Source organism: Schistocerca cancellata, chromosome 5 (assembly GCF_023864275.1).
Source record: "Schistocerca cancellata isolate TAMUIC-IGC-003103 chromosome 5, iqSchCanc2.1, whole genome shotgun sequence".
NCBI classification, from domain to species: domain Eukaryota; kingdom Metazoa; phylum Arthropoda; class Insecta; order Orthoptera; family Acrididae; genus Schistocerca; species Schistocerca cancellata.
The window spans coordinates 255970726-255991250 of NC_064630.1; the positions used below are offsets into that span (position 1 = coordinate 255970726).

General features: G+C 43.4%; 1 protein-coding gene across 1 annotated transcript in view; it reads right to left on the bottom strand.

The window, feature by feature from the left end:
* Positions 1-20525, bottom strand: part of LOC126187372 (xenotropic and polytropic retrovirus receptor 1) — a 304308-nt gene that overhangs the window by 156837 nt on the left and 126946 nt on the right. The window lies entirely within an intron of this gene.

The following is a 20525-nucleotide window of genomic DNA, read 5'->3' on the forward strand; positions in this document are numbered from 1 at the left end:
TCAGAATCCAAGTGGAGCCAAAAGGCAACTGCTTCCAATGGGTTATGAAGTTAGCTCCATGTACTAACAATATCCATACAGACAAAATGAGCAGATGCCACTGGAAGAGGGCCCACACAGTTCCAACAGGGACAGTGAATGAGCATCATTAAAATGAGATTTTTGTAGAACGACTCAAACAGCCGAGTAAATGGTAATAAGGGATTGCAACTGGGAGATGACGGTAGTAACAATTACAGTTCCACTGAATAGGCATGGAGTGGATATCCAAATGGGAGGTGAGTGGGCTGGAGCAAATGACACTGCCAGGTCACCATTCATCACCAACAAGGTTGGGGTGACATCCATAAATAAAATGTTAGACTTCGGTTGTGAGAGGGGAGATGGCACCTCCAGAAGCTTCGGGGGAGCCTTGTCCTGGGACATAGGTTGAGGAGGGCATGGCACAGAGGGAGAGCAGGTTTCTGCAAGATCCAGAACCGAAAGAGGGCGAGCGTCCTGGGGCCCACAGATTGTGTGTCCTGTTGCTGAGCTGTGGTAGCACGCCTCCAGCCTGAGAGATGCTGGATGGAGGGGTCCTTTGAGGCAGCCCCATCACCGGCAGGAGCTGAAGAAGGGGGCACTTCTTTGGCTGGGGAGGGGGAGTGGTACCTGGAGGGGAGGGCAACGGAACTGCAGATAAGGAGGAGAGGAGAGGGGGCAGGACTGAGATAAGGAAGTTGGAGGAGGGGAAAATGATGTAACAGAGGCAAAAATAGAAGTCAAGGACACAAGTTGAAGTCGATCGTATTTTTGAAGAGCATCAGAGTAAGATAACCGATCCAGGGACTTATACTCATGGATCTTCTTTTCTTTCTTAGTTGGGCAATCTGGAGAGCGTGGAGAGTGATGATCATGACATTAACACATACGGGTGGTGGAGCACAGGGGCCCACCTCATTGAGTGGGTATCCTCAGTCACCACACAAAGGGTCCACTGTAGTGATGCCCAAAATGAAGGACCAAAGGCAGCTCATGGGTGGCAGGATGTTTGCTTCACGTCACATTAACAACAAATAACGTAGACTTCTCTGGGTGGGTTTCTCCCTCGAAATCCAGAATAGAGGTACCAATATTGGTGCGATAGTCCTTATGATCTTTCTGCACACGTCAAACGAAATGAATACCCCATCATTCCAGACTGGTCTTGAGCTCCTCATCAGTCTGAAGGATGAATTCCCTATGAAAAATGACTCGATGGACTATATCCAAGGACTGATGAGGTGTAATGGGCACCAGGACGTCGCCAAGACGATCGCAAGCACGGAGAGCTGCAGATTTGGCAGCAGGAGAAGCTTTGATCGACAGGAAACCCGACCACATCTTACTCCACTTCGCCAAACTCGTCTTCCATATTTTCCACAAAGAACAACACCTTTGCAGCAACGAATGTGTCTCCATTCACCCTGGTACAGACTATATAGTGGGGAAAGTGTTTCACCCCAGGCTGGCGAGCCTGGGCCCCTCCCACGGTGTGAACTGGGATGGTAATGCCGCAGGGTCATAAAATCAGCACTCAATGGTCCGTCACCACTCAAACAGATGGTCGTGTACAAAAGACCAGATTTTTCAAACATCTACCTGTTTGCCCCATGTGTAAATGGTTTTCTTTTATAGATTGTGTGTGTGATTATTGACCCTACTTTGTTGTTCGTGGAGAACCCGGTTCTTACATTATTTGTATGAAAATTTTCGGCTACTCTGTCTGATACGTCACCGTAGTAAGGTAAAGCAATGTATTTCGTTTTTTTTCTGGTTCCTCTTCTCTTGTTAATGTTATTTCTTTATCTGTATTGTTGCTTCTGATATGAAATTTCGTAGTATACATTTTGTCTATCTTATCAGCACTGTAGCAGTTATTCGTTACTACATGTTTTAGTATACAGAACTTTTCGGTACTTTCGTTACCTTTTACTGGGAGCTTAGTGATTCTGTTGATCATGCGGTGAAAAAGTGGTTGTCTATATGACCTATAAAAATATCTACCAGTGTGCTAGCAACGCAACTGCCCATTGAACATCATCTGGTTGTGAGTTTATCTCATTAAACTAGTTATTGAATTGATGGTCCGGTAATATTCACACCTGTCGGTACCTGCCTCATTGGAATTGGAAGTGCTACATTTTTCCTGAAGTCAGAGAGTATTTTACTCAACTAATATCTTGCAAACAGGGAGGAATTGTTTGTCATAGTATTTTTCCACAACGATCTCAATGATTGTGAGGAAATGTTATTTGCTCCAGGTCTTTCAACGCTCCATCAGCTTTTTGTCGCAGAATCACATCGTCCATCTCATCTTCATTCACTTCCTCTTCCCTACCCATCAAAATTTTCTTCACATTTGTTTCCTTTGTAGAGGCCCTTAGTGTATTCCTTCCACCTTTCGGCCCTCCCTTCGTTGCCTATTATTCCCTTCTCATCCAAGCTCTTTACACTGAAACTGCAGTCTCTCTTTCATTTTCTTCAAGGTGTTTCCATCTTTCCTACAGTTACACACGCTTCTACAGCTTTGCGTTTCTCCCGAGTCATACCTGCTTTGTCATTTTGTACTTGCTCTCAATCTCTCATTTTTAGGTAGCTGTGTTGTCTAGTTCATTTGCTGCATTATTATATTTTCTCCATACGTCAAATTCAGTATCTCGTTTGTTATCCAAGAATTACTACGGGGCCTTGCCTTTTTGCCTATCTGATCACTGCTGCCTTCACTACTTCTATTTGAACTCTTCCTATTCTTCCTCTATTGTGTTCCTCCCCCTGTTTCAGTCAATCATTGCCTACGGCTCCTGCTGAAACTCTCAACAACCTCTGGTTGTTTAAACGTATCCAGGTCCATATCCTTAATTTCCTACTTTTCTAAAATTTCTTCAGTTGTAATCTGCAATTTATAAATAATAATTTAAGGTCAGAGTCCACATCTTACCCTGACAATGTTTTGCGGTTAAATATCTGTTTTTGAAATTTCTGTTTTACCATTTCATACATTATATCTGAAACTTAATAGTCTTTCCATCTCTCTTCTACATCAGCCACCTCCTGTTATGTTTCTGAAACGAAGTGTTAGTAATGACTAAATTGTGCTCTGTGCCAAGTCTCAGCAGGTGGCATTCCCTTTCATTCCTTTCCGCAGTCCACGTTCTCCTTGTGATTTTCTTTCTTTCCGTTTTCCTACTGTCGAATTAGAGTACACCATCACAAATTTTATCTCCCTTAACAATCTGAATGTGCTGTTCTACCTCATAATACATTCTCCCACCTATTCATCGTCAGAGAAGGAAATCGATTTAGGAAAACATAAACCAGAGTGGCCGTTCGTGGACTGGAGTCTCACTTGACCCGAATGCGAGTGCAGTGTGCTAACTTTGCCTGCTAAAATAACTAGGATATACCAAACAGGTGGCGCAAAATTATCCCTTCATTAATATCGCACAAGCGTCATCAGTTAGGGAGATTAGAGTACATGACGGCTCGTAAACACCATCCGCGAATGGTTACAGAAAGACGCAGTGGCCATATTAGTAGCAGGTACCTCCCACAACGTACCATATAGTGGCTTCTGACGTATGAAAGTTAGTACACTGTTACGCAAAGCATTTCGCTAGTATGAGCTTATTCGTAGCGATTGTATCATCAAAGCAACTTGTACAATAAAAAAGTGAATATCTAATGTACTTTCCCTTGACATAAATAACAAAAATGTTGCTTGCACACATTTCCGTTCCATGCAGAAATTGTTCATATCTGCGTCGTTTCTACGCTGTAATTGATTATGCAAATGCGTATTGTGCTATAAATTATCTTTAAAGAAATGAATCTTTCTTTCTTTCGCTGTCCGAGCCTTGTCCCGCAGTTACGCAGGTTCGGCCATGGTTAATCAGATGTGGCATGGTAAGTTTCAGGGGTGGCCAGATGCACTCCCTGCCGCCACCCCGTACCCCTGGGAATGAATTTGTGTACCCCAGCTGTCTGTGTCTAATGTAAGCCATGGAATACTGCGAATGTGTTGCACATGTCTGCGAATCGTGTAACTGAGGCGGAACGTGGGGACCAGCCCGGTATTCACCTAGAGGGATGTGGAAAACCGCCTAAAACCACATCGAGGCTGGCCGGCACACCGGCCCTTCGTCGTTAATCCGCCGGGCGGATTCGATCCGGGGCCGACGCGTCTACCCGAGTCTAGGAAGCAGCGCGTTAGCGCTCTCAGCTATCCTGGCGGGTCTTTAAAGAAATGAATAACGATGTTTAAAACTGGGAGAGGCACACTTCGCATTCTAGCAGAAACTGTTAAATATCAAACTGAGTGTGTTTATATTGTGATCCTGTTACGACGGTACAGTTTGCTCTCTTATGGATGAGACTACTACTTTTGTTGAGCCAATGAACTTGCAATGTTGTCGTAATAGCAAACGTAATTTTTGTTTAACGTATAATGCTTTGTAATATGTTTACGATCACTTGGTACCATGTCATTTTTTTCTAATTGTCTCAGCGCTGCACATTATTAGGAATTCCTGTGAAGTGCCAATGAAGTAATTGCATTCCTTCTGTCACACAACCTGAATTTTTTCCCACTAGCGCGAGTCGTCTGCACCTCCAAGTATTCACGCAGGACCGCATCATTTACCTCTTCTGCGCAATGAATTTGTTGCTACATTCCGGAGAGAACGTGAGACACTTGACGGTTAGCCCAATACACCTAAGGGTGGTTCAAAGCAGTGATGCTCTAAGGTGCGGACTGGCACGACAAGGCTTATTTCTTCGCTTACAAATGGGTAAACTCTTATCGCTGAACGTTGGTATCAGTTCGCATTGACCACAGTGCTTACACAAACTCCAGAGTGTATCCAGGCTGATAGAGGTAGTGTTACACAGTTTGTGTGCAATGAAGTAGGAGGGAAGATTACGCACCGCCAGTGGTCGACACATGTACCATCACATTCTCTGATATCTATCTACATGACACCAATTATGTTCTTTACGGGCTGTTAGGAAGAGAGTTTCTTTCACAAAGTACGACATTTTTATTTGTCGTCTGAAGCCGAGTGACATTGCTAAAATAGTTAAAATGTTTTTTCTTTTTTTAATTTTCTGACAGCCAAAGTTATCTTTTCAGAATACCGCTTTCCACGTCTGAAACGGTAATTTTCAAATCGAAAAATAAAAATATTTATATAATTTGAGATGACACATGTCAAACACATTTAGTATTTTAAATTACAGAGATAGTAAAATTCTCATACCCAGTTACTGAACAGGAGGGCCAGGCGTTGTCACTAATGTAAAAGTATCCTGGTACATTTTATATGGTAGCATCGAAAAACAGAATAAAATCCATCTACACGAAGACGACGTGCTACAGACGCGAAACTTAACCGACAGGAAGAAGGTGCTGTGACATGCAAACGATCAGATTTTCATAGCATTCACACAAGGTTGGCGCGGGTGGCGACACCTACAACGTGCTGACAGGAGGAAAGTTTCCAACCGATTTCTCATACACAAACAGCAGTTTACCGGCGTTGCCGGTTGAAACGTTGTTGTGATGCCTCGTGTAATGAGGAGAAATGCGTAGCATTACGTTTCCAACTTTGATAGAGGTCGGATTGTAGCCTTTCGCGGTTGCGGTTTATCGTATCGCGACATTGCTGCTCGCGTTGGTCGAGATCCAAAGACTGTTAGCAGAATATGGAATCGGTGTGCTCAGGAGGGTAATATGGAACGCCGTGCTGGATCCCAACGGCCTCGTATCACTAGCAGTCGAGATGACACGCATCTTATCCGCATGGTTGTAACGTATCGTGCAGCCACGTCTCGATCCCTGAGTCAACAGATGGGGACGTTTGCAAGACAACAACCATCTGCACGAACAGTTCGACGTCGTTTGCAGCAGCATGGACTATCAGCTCGGAGACGATGGCTGCGATTACCCTTGCCGCTGCATCACAGACAGGAGCGCCTGCGATGGTGTGCTCAACGACGAACCTGGGTGCACGAATGGCAAAACGGCATTTTTTCGGATGAATCCAGGTTCTCATTACAGCATCATGATGGTCGCATCCGTGTTTGGCGACATCGCGGTGAACGCACATGGAAGCGTGTATTCGTCATCGCCATACTGGCGTATCACCCGGCGTGATGGTACAGGGTGCCATTGGTTACACGTCTCGGTCACCTCTTGTTCGCATTGACGGCACTCTGAACAGTGGACGTTACATTTCAGATGTGTTACGACCCGTAACTCCACCCCTCATTCGATCCCTCCGAAACCCTACAATACAGCAGGATAATGCACGACCGCATGTTGCAGTTCCTGTACGGACCTTTCTGGATACAGAAAATATTCGACTGCTGCCCTGGCCAGCACATTCTCCATATCTCTCACCAACTGAAAACGTCTGGTCAATGGTGGCCGACCAACTGGCTCGTCACAATACGCCAGTCACTACTCTTGATGAATTGTGGTATCGTGTTGAAGCTGCATGGGCAGCTGTACCTGTACACCCCATCCAAGCTCTGTTTGACTCAATGCCCAGGCGTATCAAGGTCGTTATTGCGACCAGAGATGGTTGTTCTTGGTACTGATTTCTCAGGATCTATGCACCCAAATTGCGTGAAAATGTAATCATATGTCAAGTTCTGGTATAATATATCTGTCCAATAAATACCCGTTTATCATCTGCATTTCTTCTTGGTGTAGCAATTTTAATGGCCAGTAGTGTAGATAGGAATTACTGACGATCTAGTTCTCGAATTAGTTCTTCGCCTGACTGGGGTTCCGCACCTTCTGCTGGTTATACTGTCCTTGGTGCTGCAAGAAGTACCGGGTGGTTATAATTAAAGTGCACTTTCTCACAAAAGTCTAGTGTGGGCCGTAATTATCGTATGGCAGCGAAACTTCGTAGATGTTTTAATGCGTTCATGTGGTACCGCTATACGTTGGGAAAAAATTGGTTCCAATTTTGGCCATCAGGTTCAAGTCTGGCGCTCTAAACGCAGGAAAGACGTGTAGAATTGTTTCCATGCGTAATGGATTAGGAACGGGACGTGGGCAGGAAAGGACAAGCAAATGGGAATTTAAGTATGATCACCGGAGACATTGAGGAGATACTGTACAGCGCCAGTTTGCACCTGGTGGTCAAAATTGGAACTAATTTTTTTCCTGTGTAAATCTGTTCCGCATAAAGCATCAGCATGTCCGCCAAATTTCCATGCCATACAATAATTACAGCCCACATTGGACCTCCGTGAGTAGCTGCACTTTAATTATAGCCGCCCGGTAATTTGACGGTATGAAGGTTCATGTGTCCAGAATGAAATTTTCACTCTGCAGCGGAGTAAGCGCTGGTATGAAACTTCCTGGCAGATTAAACTGTGTGCCGGACCGAGATTCGAATTCGGAACCTTTTAGTTTCACGAACAAGAGCTCTACCATCTGAGCTACCCAAAAACGACTCACGACCCGTCCTCACAGCTTTAATCCCGCCAGTACCTCGTCTCCTACCTTCCAAACTTCACAGAAGCTCTCCTGCAGATTTTGCGGAACTAGCACTCCTGGAAGAAGAGATACATCGGAGACATGGCTTAGCCATAGACTGGGGGATGTTTTCAGAATGAAATTTTCACTCTGCAGCGGCATTTGCGCTAATATGAACTGATAAGGAGTCCTGAGTTCGAGTCTCTGTTCGGCACACAGTTTTAATCTGCCAGGAGGTCTCAAGGTTCATGTGGCTGTCATATATCACGATACTCTAGCCTACCTCTGCTACACAGTTTGGGGCACGTCTATCCTAGGTGTTGGTTTCAGAGGAGGCTAGCAATCTGTGTGACTAACTCGGTCGGCGGACCTCAGCCCTTTTGTTTTGGATCTGTAGAGGGTGCGCGAAACGGGTGATGTATGCGTAGCCAGAGTCAGATATGTTGGTAACGGAAGGACGAATTCATTCTGCCTGTTACGCTACTTGGTTGCAGACTGGAGCATTCGAACGAGTGCGGCATTGCATGTTGTTGTGTGTATGTAGATGCTTCGAGACCATTTCGAGGTGTCGTATTGTGCATTGGCATGTACTACTCAGGGCGCTGCTCTCTATGAATAAAATGGCCTCTAGTATTTCTGTAGATAATTTCTTTAGTCATTATTCGTCTTTATCGTCCTGAGGATTGTTTTCTGTTGTTTCTGACAATCAGCCTGTATAAGCTACCATCTTGTCGTATAAAATATACAATACCTAAGCTTCATAATACAATTTGTTACAAATGATATTAATTGTTATGCATCGTGGTACTTGTAGGTCTCCCCCAATCATTTATGTCTCTTGTAAGTTATCTGATTGATAAGTCACCGTGCAACTGATGAGGCAGAGCGTCAACGTACCTTTCTAGGTCAGGATCACATTTCTTGCCTTCAGAGTATACCTGACCAGTCATTATACAGAACGGCAGTTGCCAAAGGACGAAGTGGCCGACGAGGTCTCCCTTCAACAGTGCTACTATCAGGGCAGCCTCCATTTTGCACGATGGGTAAAACAGCTCTTGATAGATAAAAACAACCATCGAACGCTATTAACAGAATTCAACGTAATTCAGGCTGATGGCATTTCGTATTATAGCATAGATGCCACTGTATTACTCTCGTAATCTTATCACAGATTTTATTTGGGAAACTGTCTGAAAAAAAAAGTGTTTTTGTATAATCAAGATTACATTGCGGATCGCTAACGTAAATTTACTATGAAATAAATCATATGCAATGCACACCGCGATTTGGATTTGTTCCTTTGTTTATAATTGCGTTTACTGGACCTCGAGACGTCTCGTATTCTTAAATTGCAACAGGTCGTTCGAAATTCTTATTAATGTGGTTGGTAGATCTATGTAAACGGCCACAGGGTTATCAAACTTAAGTATCTCTGGTGGTTTCCATTGTGGCCTTGCCGCGCGCAGTGGCCGTGCGGTTTGAGGCGCTACGTCACGGATTGCGCAGCCTCTCCCGCCGGAGGTTCGAGTCCTCCCTCGGGTACGTGCGCGCGTGTGCTTGTAATTTGGTCTCTTAGCAATTCACACACATTTGAACATTTTTGAACATTGTGGTCTTGTCTTCTACCAGGTCGCGAAATGAATAGTGCTGAGAAGAGAATTTGTTAATATTACAACGCTATTAAGCAACAAATGTGTTAATATCAATGACCCATGATCGAAATGTTAGATAAGCTTCCTGCAGTAGGCTGCCTTGAAACGTTAGTTTGCTGATAGAGCTTTATTCATTCGAATCTACCATGTTTGTTACATATTGAAAAAAAAAACGGTTATTATTTGACCACCGTGATTACATCTTGTTTTGATGTTCAATATTCCGTAACTCAAAGATGAAGTAGGTTTTTAACGAAGTTTCGTAGTTGTATTCAAATTGTTGAATAGGTGTAATTATATTGTTGTTGTTGTGGTCTTCAGTCCTGAGACTGGTTTAATGCAGCTCTCCTTGCTACACTATCCTGTGCAAGTTTCTTCATCTCCCAGTACCTACTGCAACCTACATCCTTCTGGATCTGCTTAGTGTATTCATCTCTTGGTCTCCCTCTACGATTTTTACCCTCCACGCTGCCCTCCAATGCTAAATTTGTGATCCCTTGATGACTCAGAACATGTCCTACCAACCGGTCCCTTCTTCTCGTCAAGTTGTGCCACAAACGTCTCCCCAATTCTATTCAATACCTCCTCATTAGTTATATGATCTACCCATGTAATCTTCAGCATTCTTCTGTAACACCACCTTTCGGAAGCTTCTATTCTCTTCCTGTCGAAACTATTTATCGTCCATGTTTCACTTCCATACATGGCTACACTCCATACAAATACTTTCAGAAACGACTTCCTGACACTTAAATCTATACTCGATGTTGACAAATTTCTCTTCTTCAGAAACGCTTTCCTTGCCATTGCCAGTCTACATTTTATATCCTCTCTACTTCGACCATCATCAGTTATTTTGCTCCCCAAATAGCAAAACTCCTTTACTACTTTAACTGTCTCATTTCCTAATCTAATTCCCTCAGCATCACCCGACTTAATTCGACTACATTCCATTATCCTCGTTTTGCTTTTGTTGATGTTCATCTTATATCCTCCTTTCAAGATACTGTCCATTCCGTTCAACTGCTCTTCCAAGTCCTTTGCTGTCTCTGACAGAATTACAATGTCATCGGCGAACCTCAAGGTTTTTATTTCTTCTCCATGGATTTTAATACCTACTCCGAATTTTTCTTTTGCTTCCTTCACTGCTTGCTCAATATACAGATTGAATAACATTGGGGAGAGGCTACAACCCTGTCTCACTCCCTTCCCAACCACAGCTTCCCTTTCATGTCCCTCGACCCTTATAACTGCCATCTGGTTTCTGTACAAATTGTAAATAGTCTTTCGCTCCCTGTATTTTACGCCTGCCACCTTTAGAAATTGGAAGAGAGTATTCCAGTCAACATTGTCAAAAGCTTTCTCTAAATCTACAAATCCTAGAAACGTAGGTTTGCCTTTCCTTAATCTTTCTTCTAAGATACGTCGTAAGGTCAGTATTGCCTCACGTGTTCCAATGTTTCTGCGGAATCCAAACTGATCTTCCCCGAGGTCGGCTTCTACCAGTTTTTCCATTCGTCTGTACAGAATTCGCGTTAGTATTTTGCAGCTGTGACTTATTAAACTGATAGTTCGGTAATTTTCACATCTGTCAACACCTGCTTTCTTTGGGATTGGAATTATTATATTCTTCTTGAAGTCTGAGGGTACTTCGCCTGTCTCATACATCTTCCTCACCAGATGGTAGAGTTTTGTCAGGGCTGGCTCTCCCAAGACCGTCAGTAGTTCTAATGGAATGTTGTCTACTCCCGGGGCCTTGTTTGGGCTCAGGTCTTTCAATGCTCTGTCAAACTCTTCACGCAGTATTGCATCTCCCATTTCATCTTCATCTACATTATCTTCTATTTCTATAATATTGTCCTCAAGTACATCGCCCTTGTATAGACCCTCTATATACTCCTTCCATCTTTCTGCTTTCCCTTCTTTGGTTAGAACTGGGTTTCCGTCTGAGCTCTTGATATTCATACAAGTGGTTCTCTTTTCTCCAAAGATCTCTTTAATTTTCCTGTAGGCAGTATCTATCTTACCCCTAGTGAGACAAGCCTCTACATCCTTACATTTGTCCTCTGGCCATCCCTGCTTAGACATTTTGCACTTCCTGTTGATCTCATTTTTGTGACGTTTGTATTCCTTTTTGCCTGCTTCATTTACTGAATTTTTATATTTTCTCCTTTCATCAATTAAATTCAATATTTCTTCTGTTACCCAAGGATTTCTACTAGCCCTCGTCTTTTTACCTACATGATCCTCTGCTGCCTTCACTACTTCATCCCTCAGAGCTACCCATTCTTCTTCTACTGTATTTCTTTCCCCCATTCCTGTCAATTGTTCTCTTATGCTCTCCCTGAAACTCTGTACAACCTCTGGTTTAGTCAGTTTATCTAGGTCCCATCTCCTTAAATTCCCATCTTTTTGCAGTTTCTTCAATTTTAATCTGCAGTTCATAACCAATAGATTGTGGTCAGAGTCCACAACTGCCCCTGGAAATGTCTTACAATGTAAGACCTGGTTCCTAAATCTCTGTCTTACCATTATATAATCTATCTGATACGTTTTAGTATCTCCGGAATTCTTCCATTGATACAACCTTCTTTTATGATTCTTGAACCAAGTGTTAGCTATGATTAAGTTATGCTCTGTGCAAAATTCTACCAGGCGGCTTCCTCTTTCATTTCTTACCCCCATTCCATATTCACCTACTACATTTCCTTTTCTTCCTTTTCCTACTATCGAATTCCAGTCACCCATTATTATTAAATTTTCGTCTCCCTTCACTATCTGAATAATTTCTTCTATCTCATCATACATTTCATCAATTTCTTCATCATCTGCAGAGCTAGTTGGTATATAAACTTGTACTACTGTAGTAGACGTGGACTTCGTGTCTATCTTGGCCACAATAATGCGTTCACTATGTTGTTTGTAGTAGCTTACCCGCACGCCTATTTTTTATTCATTATTATACCTACTCCTGCATTACCTCTATTTGATTTTGTATTTCTAACCCTGTATTCACCTGACCAAAAGTCTTGTTCCTCCTGCCACCGAACTTCACTAATTCCCACTATATCTAACGTTAACCTATCCATTTCCCTTATTAAATTTTCTAAACTGCCTGCTCGATTAAGGGATCTGACATTCCACGCTCCGATCCGTAGAACGCCAGTTTTCTTTCTCCTGATAACAACGTCCTCTTGAGTAGTCCCCGCCCTGAGATCCGAATGGGGGACTATTTTACCTCCGGAATATTTTACCCAAGAGGACGCCATCATCATTTAACCATACGGTAAAGCTGCATGCCCTCGGGAAAAATTACGGCTGTAGTTTCCCCTTGCTTTCAGCCGTTCGCAGTACCAGCACAGCAAGGCCGTTTAGGTTATTGTTACAAGGCCAGATCAGTCAATCATCGAGACTGTTGCCCCTGCAACTACTGAAAAGGCTGCTGCCCCTCTTCAGGAACCATACGTTTGTCTGGCCTCTCAACAGATACCCCTCCGTTGTGGTTGCACCTACAGAACGGCCATCTGTATCGCTGAGGCACGCAAGCCTCCCCACCAACGGCAAGGACCATGGTTCATGGGGGGGGGGGGGATAATTAACAGATGGCAAATGGCTCTGAGCACTATGGGACTTAACTTCTGAGGTCATCAGTCCCCTAGAACTTAGAACTACTTAAACCTAACTAACCTAAGGACATCACACACATCCATGCCCTAGGCAGGATTCGAACCTGCGACCGTAGCGGTCGCGCGGTTCCAGACTGACGCGCCTAGAACCGCTCGGCCACTCCGGCCGGCTAATTAACAGAATTAATAACTTTGCACAAGAGTGTTCGGTCTGTAGCGCGACGAACACTATAATAAAATCGCAAAATTTATCGACAACAAGTCCTAAAACGATAAGTTTTGATTTTTGGTGATGAGCTCTTACAATAGCTATAGAACTGACAATTTTATTAGTGTATTAACTTCCACCTCAAATATTACTTCCTTGAGAAATGCAAAAAATTTCAGTACCTAAACTCAATATTTCCTTCCACTAGTGTTTATATGTGGCGGGAAGGCGAGAAATCCGTGAAAGCGTTGTAACATATATGAACGTCTTCTCTTGGTAAGAAAAAGGCCACGGCTCCTCTCAGAAATGTAGTGAGGCGCTACTTGCTGCAAAGCCCGAGTTTATATTCTAATTGGGGAGGATAAATATTCCTAATACGCTGCATCTCCCTTCAGCTTCTTACCGAAGAAAAATATCTCCGTATCTATCGTGGAAACAGTTCAGGAGCTACATAATCTCTTAATTTACTACGGTAACTAGAGCGACTGCAAACACACCGCATGTGTGTCCTCCAGAAGCACAAAACTAACAAGAGCTCAGGATGCCGGTGCGAGGGATAACAATGCTCAAATACGTTTGTTCTACTTCTAGGTAATCTTGGATGACTGCCTATTTGCCTGCCCTTTAGATTGCAATTTAGGCGGATACTAGAGCAAAAGTCCCATGCAAAGGCTATTCTAATTCAATAAACCACTGAAATTTACAAAAAAAAAAAATGGTTCAAATGGCTCTGAGCACTATGGGACATAACATCTATGGTCATCAGTCCCCTAGAACTTAGAACTACTTAAACCTAACCTAAGGACAACACACAACACCCAGTCATCACGAGGCAGAGAAAATCCCTGAGCCCGCCGTGAATCGAACCCGGGTGAAATTTACAGATAGCAGAAGGTGTATAGGACATACTTCGCTGGATTAGAGAAATTGATAGGCTGTTTAGTTCTCAAGTACCGTACTGAAAGTACGGAAGGTAAAGAAAAATATAGGGGAACAAACATACTGCCGGGAAAAAAAATCGCAAGGAGTAGCTGCGCGACATAAACGAAAGTTGGTAGGCCTGTTTCTTCATCTGAAGGATAATGTCTATTCATATTTCACGCCAGTCGCATTAGACTGGTGCTAATAGTTTGCTTTAACTACACGCTGTAACGGCCGTGATCGTTAGTTATCTTTGAGGTTGGATTTGGTGAGTTTATATTAGCCAAGAACGCCTTTAAGGCGACAAAGACGCCATTATCAAGACCTCACTGAGATTGAACAAGGTAGTGGAATAGAATTACCAGAAGCTGGATGTTCCTTCTGAGATACTGCAGAAAGACTTAGCAGGAATGTAGCTACTGTACATGATTGCTGGCAGCGGTGGTCAGGTGAATGTACTGTCGCAAGAGGACAGGGATCTGAACGGCAGCGAGGCTCTACCCAGAGGGAAGACCGTCGTGTTCGGCGTGTGGCTCTGGCACATCTTACAGCAACTGCAGCAGCAATTTGAGCAGCAATTGGCTCCGGAGTGGTACAACGAACTGTTACAAATCTTTTACATCAAGGGCACCTCCGGGCCTGCATTCCACCTACCCTAAGCAACCACCATTTGTGACTTCAGTGGTGCGAAGTGAGAGCTCATTGGAGAGCGGGGTGGAGATCTGTGGTGTTTTCTGATGAAACCTAGTTCAGCTTCGGTGGCAGTGATGGCCTTGCGTGTTGGTTAGAGGGAGGCCGGTTGAGGGCCTGTAATTAACCGGTCTGCGTTGGTAGACACCCTGGACCTACATCTGGAGTTATAGTCTGAGGTGCGATTTCATATGACAGTAGGAGCCTTCTCGTGGTTATCCCACGAAACCTGACTGCAATTTTGTACGTCGGTCTTTTAAGTCGATCTGTTGTGCTGCCATTCATGAAAAACATTCCAGGTTGTGTTTTCCAATACGATAGCGCTTGCTCACATACCTCTGCTGTAACTCAAAAAGTTGTATATGGTGTCGACATGCTACCTCCGCCCGCTCTACCACTAATCTTTCTCCAGTCGAGCACATATGGGACATGATCTGACGACAACTCCAGCGTCATCCACAAACAGCATTAAACGTCCCTGTATTGACCGACCAAGTGCAACAGTCATGGAACTACGTCCCGCAAACTGACATCCATCACCTGTACAACACAATGCATGCACGTTTTCATACTTCCATTCAACACCCTGCGGGTTACACCGGTTATTAATGTACCAGCATTTCACATTCTCAATGTTTTATCTCACGCTTACATTTACGCATGGTCTTGCAATGTTAATCACATATATTGTATAGACAAATGTATTCATGAAATTTCATTACTCTACATTAATTACTTTTTGGTCTTCGCGACTTTTTCCCTCAGTGTAGTATGTGTAGGTCCGCCGCTCCTGCCAGAACAAAACGACACAGCGTGTCTGGAAATAGTTCGTGTCAAAATAAAAACTGTGGGATGTTGCGCTGTTGCGTGATTCCTCTGAAATGTGTTCACCGGTGACAGAACCAGCCTATTCCGTTGTGTTTAGCAGACGTGCCAGTTTAGTCGACCTACAGATGGATGAACTTCCACACAGATTTCCAGGCGAAAAGTCACTGTCCAATAGTGTGTACATTAACTCAGTCACTAAAAGTTAATAGTTCTACAGGCCATTTTGTAGTTTTGCTTGCACTCCATGGCAAACAAGCGCAAATTTTAGTTTCAGCCGAGATATGTGATGTTTACTGGTATCCTGATGGTCAATATCAGCACTTCGAATACGTAAATAACGGTGACAGAGTAAAATATGTTGAACTGTAGTTACAGCTCATCATATGACCAGAATGTCTATACTTCTACCGTCAAAACTAATACACGAGATATTCATTGAGGAAGAATGATGTTTCTGGTTGCTTATTCGAAATAGTGTTCTTAGAACTATAAGAGCAAGTTCCTGTGAAGAATATTCACTAATGGTGAGTGTTTCTGTGTCGTCCTTTGAATCTTCACAATGTCTCTACTTAAATCAGATTTGTAACATTCCTAAACTGAACACTAAGCTCAAGAATGCGTCGGGCAAATGTTTGTGAGATGGTTCCGGCTTAAGTATTTTCGGATTCGTACCTCAAGACATAACAGTTTTAACTGATTAATAATTTCTCGGCGATGGTGTTTGAAGTACTTTTCACTAATTTAAACGAATTATATTTGGCTATATTGACGAACATCTGTCAGAAAAGCACCAGAGAATTAGCAGCACGATCTATCAGGTTATTTGTACGAGTAAAATCGTGAATGGTAGTAGTCACGTAACTCTTCCCTGCGACACGCCCGACTCTTCTTTCACTTATTACCGTCTTCTATACTGAAATGTGCTGAGTTCTGTTTATTAAGAAACCTGTAGGGAAATCTTAAACCTCCCCCGATATTCCGTAATCATATGTTTTGCTTACTATCTCAATACTATGTAACTGCATTGAAAGCTTTTTGGAAGGCAAAGAACAGTGATCTGCCTGGGCTCCACTATCAACGACTTCATATTCTGTGTGTTGAACGGGTTTTGCACGAGCAATGGTTGTTGGGTCCGTGCAGATTCTTACAGAGGAGTTGTTCGGTTTCCAGGACAGAGTTCATGTGGTTACAAATTGTCGCCAATATTATGCATTGTCAGGAAAAAAATACAACACACTCAAGGACTGTTTTCAGTGGCGCCAGGGTATACTCTGTGCATACCAGGGAGGGGGTTGTACTGTTTCTGATTTATTTGTCACGTTCATCGGCGACAGATGGCGCTCAGGAAGTCAGTCTGTGCAACCTATATTTTGACCCTGCTGGCAGTAACTGTGCTGAGTTCGGTGGTGAACAGTGACTGCGACATTCATTCTTGGTACAACCATGCCCCAAAAACGAGTACGTACTCCTGTTGAACAGCTTCGGTCAATTGAGTGGGGTGCCATTATGTGTCTGCAGGAAACTGGACGTACAGGGCTATTACAAATGATTGAAGCGATTTCATAAATTCACTGTAGCTCCATTCATTGACATATGGTCACGACACACTATAGATACGTAGAAAAACTCAAAGGTTTGTTCGGCTCAAGCCGCACTTCAGGTTTCTGCCGCCAGAGCGCTCGAGAGCGCAGTGAGACAAAATGGCCCTTTTTCTTCTGCGATAAAAACGTTGCAGGACACGTGTATCTGGACATCCTGGAAAATTGGCTCATGCCACAACTGGAGACCGACAGCGCCGGCTTCATCTTTCAACAGGATGGTGCTCCACCGCACTTCCATCATGATGTTCGGCATTTCTTAAACAGGAGATTGGAAAACCGATGGATCGGTCGTGGTGGAGATCATGATCAGCAATTCATGTCATGGCCTCCACGCTCTCCCGACTTAACCCCATGCGATTTATTTCTGTGGGGTTATGTGAAAGATTCACTGTTTAAACCTCCTCTACCAAGAAACGTGCCAGAACTGCGATATCGCATCAACGTTGCTTTCGAACTCATTGATGGGGACATGCTGCGCCGACTGTGGGAGGAACTTGATTATCGGCTTGATGTCTGCCGAATCACTAAAGGGGCACATATCGAACATTTGTGAATGCCTAAAAAAACTTTTTGAGTTCTTGTATGTGTGTGCAAAGCATTGTGAAAATATCTCAAATAATAAAGTTATTGTAGAGCTGTGAAATCGCTTCAATCATTTGTAATAACCCTGTACGTATCAACGGATTGCTGCACATGTTGGACGCAATATATCTGTAGCGCGTCGTTGCTTTCAGCAGTGGCCTGTGGAAGTTTTCCACACATTTAGACCAAGTAGACATTCGCATAGTGCAGACGCACTTCAAGATCGACCCATTGTGCGAGCAGCGGTCGCCGACCGATCATCCGCAGATGAAATCCGGGAATATGGTGAACCTCTTTTGTCAACAGGTACCTTTGGCAACAATACTTCAAGCAGGAGTACGATCAGGTGTGCATATGGCCAGGGTAACACTGACGCCACAACGCCGCCAAACATGGCTACTCTGGAGTCGTGAAAGAATTGACTGGAGATTGAAATGGCGCTCTGTCGTCTTCAGTGATGAGAGTAGGTTCTGTCTGCATGCGAATGATGGACGTACATGTGTATGGAGCAGACTTGCTGAACTGCCTATTCCAAACTACATTCGCCCACGACGTGGTTCATAGTCTCACATTTGGTGTTTCTGCAGGGTGAAGTAACCAGATGGTGTGCTTTTTCAACATGACAGTGCTCGTCCACATACGGCTGCTACCGCGCAACGTGCTCTTCGCGGCGTCCAACTGTCTTGGCCAGCAAGATCACCAGACCTTTCGCCATTCAATCACGCATCGGACATGATGAACCGGGAACTTAGTCATTCTCTAGGACTTGTGAGAACCATTGCCGAACTGCATAAAAGGTGCACGATGCTTGGGAAAATCTATTGCAGAATGCCATTCGCAATCTTTATGATCATTTGCATGCCGGAATACACACCTGCGCTGTCGCCAGAGCACGGTACTGTGAACTGATGCGACTGTTTCGGCACCCTTTACTGTGACGTGTGTTTAATGTGGTCTGAATTTGGTATCGTGCACTCCTACAATGACGAACTGCCTTTCACCTCACTTGTCAATAAAATGACATAGTCCTTGAGGATGTTGGATTTTTTCCTTGGATTTTTTCAAATGGTTCAAATGGCTCTGAGCGCTATGGGACTCAACTGCTGTGGTCATAAGTCCCCTAGAACTTAGAACTACCTAAACCTAACTAACCTAAAGACATCACACACATCCATGCCCGAGGCAGGATTCGAACCTGCGACCGTAGCGGTCGTGCGGTTCCAGACTGTAGCGCCTTCAACCGCTCGGCCACTCCGGGCGGCTTGGATTTTTTCCTGCAGTGTAAGTCAGTACCCTAACGCAATTCATCTTGTCGAGATCTGCGCTGCTAACAGCAGAAATTACAATAGTTCTGTTTGAAAATGTGGTGTTGCACCGATGTCTGTGTGGTTAATATTGCTGTGACAAGACTAAGTCGCATAAGGAGAACATTGTTACTCCGACATCCAAGCGGCTGTGCAAATATTTGATATAAAGAGACTGGTTCAATTACTGTATATGCTAATTTGCCTTTGTTTTATACATGTTACACGAAATGTTTTGTAGGAAATATTGAATTTCTATGTTTAACATAAAGGCCGTGCGGCTTTATTAAAAATATTTGAAAAATATTTGATATTATACAAGTATTTCTAAATTTTTATTAAATACATGCTTTCGACTTTATTGATAAAAAAGGGTTTTTCTACAAAGAACTATTATGGCTTTCAAGAGAAAGCAATTGCCTTATTGCTGTTGTTTTAAATATGTTATTAGAAACAATATCTATGTAACCCATTAGTTTATAGTCTGTGATGCGTAACACGTTACTTAATGAAATACATGAGTAGTAGTCTTGCGCTACGGGGCACCCGTCTCTGGAAAGCAATTTGGCGTAACATCAAATACCGGGCAGGTTTTATTGCTCACACATCACTTTTCATGTGTCACGTACCATATAAAAATGAGAGATAAATAACTTAAATCTGTGAAAACTTTATATTCAAGATAAAGTTCTGTATCTTCGTATATGTATTTTAAAATAAAACTAAAGGAATTGCACTAAGCAGACTGCGAACAGAAGGCACAACCTATCATGCACCTGGTGGTTGTTGACAGTACCTTATAGTTATGACGAGGCACAAACCGTTTACTCCAGTTTGGCAACGATGACATACAGAAATATACGTCGTGGAATATACTGGTATACCGGTTTATGGTATTTATCAGTGCATTTTTGGTTATGTAAGTTCTATTACTTTCTACAATAACCTATTACATTTTACTTTGTTGTTAGATCTGCTGGTTGCCACTGAACGGTAGAAACAGGTAACAATGTAATACTATTACGTATTTCTGGCACTGAATAGGCAGTTTTGACCGAGCGAGGTGAGGCCACGCTGGACTCGCGTTGGGGAAGACGACGGTTCAGATCCGCGCCCGGCTATCCGAATTCAGGTTTTCCGTGATTTGCCTAAACCGTTAAATGCCAGGAATATTTCTTCTAAAGGACACCGCCGATTTACTTCCACACCCTCGATATATTCCGAGCTTGTGCTCCGGTTCTAGCGACCTCGATGACGACGGGGGTTAAACTCTAATCTTCCTTCCTTCCTTTCTTCCTTTAAACATTATTTAAAATCTATCAATAACGCTTGTACCCGTTACAATAATATGGCGTACTTTGCACAGGCACACTAAAGGAACTCACTTGTCCGACCGTTCCATGAAGTCAAGTTATTTGTAATGTGCATAGTTTTCTCTGTACCTTTCGAACAACCTTAAGTGATTTCAGAAAATTCCTGGGATTTTGTATCCGTCCGGCCAGTTTCGCACCTGTCTCAAAATCCACTGAAGTATATGCATTCCACTGTTGTGCGCTTTCATCATCTCCAGCCTGCTCGAGTCAGATTTTTTAATTCTTCGAAC